Genomic DNA, 6,000 nt, shown 5'->3' with positions numbered 1-6,000 from the left:
GGGTCGTGAGGTCAAAGGTCACAGAAGTTAAAAATTAGTCTGTGTTCAAGATAACTCAAGAACAGACTTGCAGGATATGTTTGTAATAGGAAATGGTAGAGGGGATTACATTTTGGGGTTGTGAGGTCAAAGGTCACACAGGGTCTTTTTTGATAATTCTTTGCTCTATCAAACTTACATGATATGTTTATGATGAAATTGAAGAGGTTATTAAAGGGTAAGGAGGTCAAAGGTCAAACTGTTCAGAAGGAATTCCACCATACTCAAAGGGAAAAAAATGAATAATTGCAGCGCATTAAAGTTATTTTATCACAATAAAGTTTGATTCGTAATAGTGTTCGGTTAACCACAAAAGTGTATATTTTTACAAAAATACTGGTTTTAGGTTTAAGTCATCAACACAAAATAGTATATTTTAAGTACATTTCGAGGATTGATATAAATGTGAATTGTTTTTTTAAAAAAAATACAGCAAGTACTTTGATATGAACATGTTTTTGAAGTTGTGAAGTACTTTTTCTTAAAGTTGTAATTTCACACAATATATTTTCAAGATTATAATTATATATTTTAGAGGAAGATTCATATTTCTTTTAAAAATAATATCTCAACAACTGGATACAACCAAGAATAAAAAGAAACTTCTGGATAAAATATAAATTGCTTGTTTTAAAGGTGTACATTTATGTTTACAGTTGCAAAATACGAGAATAAAAAGGGGTATTTTAAGGGGTTGTATATAAAAATCTATACTTTTTCAAGTTGCAATATTACAACAATAAAGATTTATATTCTTACATTTCTTTGTCATTTATAGTAATGACTACTTTAGTCTGTGATATCAGTTTTCTCCAAGTAGGTTCAGCTGCGGCCCGCAGTACTCGCACCCATTTCGATAATTTTGTGACCTTGCGAAAAAACGTAACAAAATGGCTCAATGGCGCCCCCTTGAATTGTATTAAAAGGACTCTCCTATTAGGTTTTTTCAACGTAGAGCGAGGAAATCTGGGGAGTCGATACCTTGTGCAAAGCTGCTTCAAAATGTCTCTTGCACCCATATTCCAAACCCAACAGGAAATGGTGTATTTTGAATTGAAATTTTCATCGATTTACAGGGCGCACACTTGAGAGCTTGGTGCCTAAGGAGTAAGTTGGATCCTTCTGGAAATTGGTGAGACGGTTCATGAGAAATCTAAAGTTATCAAAATTGTGAGTGTCCATTTACGGCCCTGGTTTGGGCGGGGTGTCAAAGTCAGCCTTTTTTGGGGGGCAAAACTTTAAATCCACTAAATGACTAATAACTCCCTGATCCAAGGTACAATGTTTTTCTCATCATAGGAACAGAACGCGTTCGTAACCCGGGGACTACCTGTAGTTAAGTTTAGGGTTAAAGAAATATCAACATTTCTATTTATAAGGAAGATTAGTTAACACCGGAAGCCCCGTTTTTTTTTTTTTTTTTGGGGGGGGGGGGGGGGGGGGGGGGGGCTATAAAGAAAGACCAGAAAGGCGTCAAATGACTCTGGATAGCTGCAATTAGCATCTTGAATATTTTCAAATCCAGGGCTCCCTTGGCTTTGTCAAACACGGAGACGGCCAGTCGCTGTCTTCTACAATATGATTGACATGGCAACACTGAATGCAGGGCCGGCCCAGCCTATACGCAGATTATGCAGCTGCTTAGGGCCCCTGACCACTAGGGGGCCCCCATTCTGGCAATTGTTTAATTTACATTCTATTTTGTTGACTACAGTTTGCTTTATTTGACTCTTGATACTTGTTTACAAGCTTAAAAAAATAAAAGTTCTTAACTTCTTTCTTTCCTCTTTTAGAAAAAGGTTTGGCGCTATCTACTGTAAGTACTGACAATCATTTGGGGGGAGAAGTTTGAAGTATGCAGTGCAACAAAATCTGATTAATATACAAAATATGGACGTATGGGTTGGATTGCATGTATGGGTTTCACAGTACACTGTGACGAAATGGTGGGCCAAAAATATGGGCACCTTTGCATTATTTTGCTTAGGGCCCCAAAATGGCCTGGGCCGGCCCTGACTGTATGCATATGTGTTCTATCAGGTATGCACCGGAAGGCAAGAGAGACGGGTGGACTTCTTGGTGGGTCTTGCAAAGGAAGGCTCACTCTCATGTGGGCGCAAAGAAGGCGCAGAAGGAAAAATTGCTTCGGCAACAACTTCCAACACTTAGCCCCGGGAAAAGGGCGAAGTGTCATATGTCACCACATAAAAAATGTTTTTTTATTACACCGTCCCTTGTACTGTATATGGTATCTTTTCTAGTCTTTTTCCACATGTTTCTTCATTGAATAAAAAGCTTTTTTGGGCAAAAAATGACTTGTGTTGTGCCTCATCAGCCATCCATTTTCAGCAATATGACAATTAGAGATGTCCCGATCGATCGTCCGATCACGTCATTTTCAAAGTATCAGAATCGGCAAAAAAATATCGGCCATGCCTTTTTTAAATAATCGTTTTCTAATTGCATTTAACGTTACAGATATAATATGTTACACTCATCCAGAGTCTTTAGTTTAGGCTTAAGGTAGGGTTATCAAATTTATCCCGATAACGGCGGTAATTAATTTTTTAAAAAATGTATCCCGTTAAAATATTTAACGCAATTAATGCATGCACTGCACGACCCACTCACGCATTGTCGCGCTCAAGCTGTAATGGCGCCGCTTTACCTATATAGAGAGATAAAAGGCAGCGTTAAATGAGTAGGGTGAATTTTGGCAGCCTTTGGAGCCTTTTTTTAATTGGCTAAAAGCCTTATAATCCCTCTCCCTACGATTAGAAATATCATGGGAAGCAATGACTTGCATGACTTTATGCTGCTGTGGAATCTTTTTTGTACTTATGTCTAATACTGTGTCAATGTTTACACTTGGTACTTAAGGGTATTTATTATATGGGTTTTGCACTTTACCAATTTAGTTTTATGGATGCTCCAAACAAAGTTTCGTTGTGCTTTTTGCAACAATGACAATAAATATTCTGAATCAATCTGAATTTGAATGTGGGGAAGAAAGGTAGCAATTGATCTTTTTCTTAACACCTTATGTTATTTCCCAACGCAGAGAAGATATATCAAGTGGTAGCACTACGCACAGTCATGGTTCCACTTCCCATCATGCATTTGGGCATGGCTACAGTATCATTTACTGAAAGCTCAACAAATACACTAGATGGCAATATTTAGTCACAATATTCAAAGTCACAAGTCTTTCTATCCATGGATCCCTCTCACAGAAAGTATGTTAATAATGTAAATGCCATCTTGAGGATTTATTGTCATTACAAACAAATACAGTACTTATGTACTGTATGTTGAATGTATATATTCATCCGAGTTTTATTCTTTTTTTTCTTAATGCATTGCCAAAATGTATATGATCGGGAAAAATTATCGGGAATGATTGGAATTGAATCGGGAGCAAAAAAAAACAATCGGATCAGGAAATATCGGGATCGGCAGATACTCAAACTAAAACGATCAGATCAGGAGCAAAAAAACATGATCGGAACAACCCTAATGACAATTATAGCTCCATACCAGGGGTCGCGTTAACCGAATATTTTCCGTCGTTGACTGTTTTTTTTAAACGGTGACGGAAAAAACTGAAGTCCATCTGTCATTTTGACAGGTTGCAATTCACACCCCAGACCACAGGGTGGCGAGTGAGCATATTAATTAGCTATTGTCTCTCTTAATGCATGACGTCGTTGGCTATTCTGTCAGAATATGTAGCATCACCGGGGTCTGGCGGCGGCACCGTGATTGACACATCAACGCGAGGTTCTTATTGGTGCACCCGGTGTGCCAGCGCGTCATCCAATTGGTGGACTAGATTGCCGCCTGTGTATAGACCCCAATCACATGACGTCAAAACTCCACCCCCTGACTGGAGCCGCCATATTGTGTGTCAGCTCGTCGTGTTTACACATTACCGCTACGTACATGCCTCCTATTACGGCGTGTTTTTCTGCTCGTTAACATTAATAATCAAAATGGTGAAGGCGTGTGTGGCGGTTGGTTGCAGTAACAGAGAAGATAGACGGAGAGACTTGAAGTTCTACAGTATTCTGAGAGACCCGAAGAGGAGAGCGAGATGGACTGCTATAATGCGACAGGAAATCTGGGCACCAAACGATCACCACAGACTATGTAGTAGTCATTTTATATCTGGTAAGATGCATTTAATATATATTTAGAAGATTTTGGGCTGACAACCACAATTAAGATCATTGTGTGACGTTGGTGATTGGGGTCTATATAGTTGCCTCTTTTTCTTTGGGGGCGGAGTTGTTGGCGGTAAGCAGAGTAAAAAGGGAGAAAAATACCACGACTTCCGTGTCTTAATTTTTCGCCGCCAAGCAAGCGTTACAATATTAATTAAAAATGAATGAAAACTAAATACTATTGAATATGTCATCATTATCATTTTAAAAATTTAAGTGGCGGGTAAAACTAGATTATGACCGGATTTTTATGACCCTGTCAGTCAAAATGACAGACAACGAAAATGTCTAGCGCAACCTCTGCTCCATACATACAAGAAACAGTGCAACTAAATATTCAGAGAGATTGAGACAGCTGTTTTTTCTCAATGCTGTGATGTCAGACAGTCCTCCACAAACATGCAGCCCTACCCTGCAAACACTCAAGATGGTAATTGGAGCAATCCAACCCTGTGGTTTTGAGAGTGTCAATGGGAATGACTAATGAGGACCTCAATGCTCACAAAAGATATGCTGATTAGAGTCAGATGACCCTTCTCTGGATACAAAAGTGGTTTGTATCAACTGATCCACCCTTGATAGTTCTAGTGTAAATTTATGGCACAAACGCCAGTGAATTGTGGGTAATCAGGTTCTTAGTTAAAAGTTGTTACCTGTATAAGGACAAGTCCCCCATAATGATAAATTGAGAGTATTTTTATAGTGCATTTATCTACATGGTTACTATGCTCAAAACGCTTTACATTGGCACACATTCACACACCAATAATTAACATATCTATTAGTTCCTGTATGATCGTTCAAAGCAGGGGGCGCTATTGGCCGACAACGAACGCTTTGATCTGATTGGTCTTTGAAAGCAGGGGGTGCGGTTGGCTTGTATTGTGGGCTGCATCTGGACCCATCTCGTTTTTTCCGGGCCTTAACACTCCTCGATAGCTTCCAACATAAACCCCAGCGTACTAAAGAAAACGGCGTGTTACAAAAAGGCAAAAGGCTACGACGCAAGCATAGATTTTGTTCACGTTCCAAAATGAATTCGAAGAATAAAAACCAAAACAAGCACACAATGATTCCGTTCAGATAAATTAAAACTAACAACAAGCATTTGTTCGTCTCCAGGTCGCGCGACCCGAGTTCAAACAGCTGGTGATAAGACGCCGTTCTAGAACTTTCCGCAGCAGGTTTCCAGGAGCTACACATGTACTAAAATACAGTTAGCTCTGCATATTAATCGTCCTATTCATAATAATACTGCGCTATAGTTTTGTTACGACACATCGAGGCATCTTGTTAGCGAACATTTGTCACGTGACACCAAACGGAACGAAAATTTTCCCGAAAAAAAGAAGGCGACAAGGCAGATATGAGCATATTTTTGGAGCGTTTTGGCTTCTCGCTGCACCTTAAACCTTTTTAAAAGTCGTCATGGCGATGAGAATACGGACTTTGGCACAGTGAATCTGTCAAAAAGACTCACCTTTTTTTTTCCTCTCTATTCTTCCAAGATGGCCGCTTCTTTCTTTAATTCTACTCGCGGTTAGCGGCGCGTGACCGCCACCTATCGGACCGCCTTCGTATAACGCCAAGGAGTTCTTTTTCTCCTTCTCTAATAAATGAATTTCTCATAAAAATAGTGTGATGAAACATACTCTGAATATGACATCATGATGAAAAGGTGCAGAGAACATCCCATTTCCCGACAGTTTTAAAAAAATACAACAAAACATGATCCACC

The sequence above is a fragment of the Corythoichthys intestinalis genome, chromosome 3 (genome assembly GCF_030265065.1).
Source record: "Corythoichthys intestinalis isolate RoL2023-P3 chromosome 3, ASM3026506v1, whole genome shotgun sequence".
Classification (NCBI taxonomy): Eukaryota; Metazoa; Chordata; class Actinopteri; order Syngnathiformes; family Syngnathidae; genus Corythoichthys; species Corythoichthys intestinalis.
The sequence above is the reverse complement of the archived record's forward strand: the minus strand, read 5'-3'. Positions refer to the sequence as shown.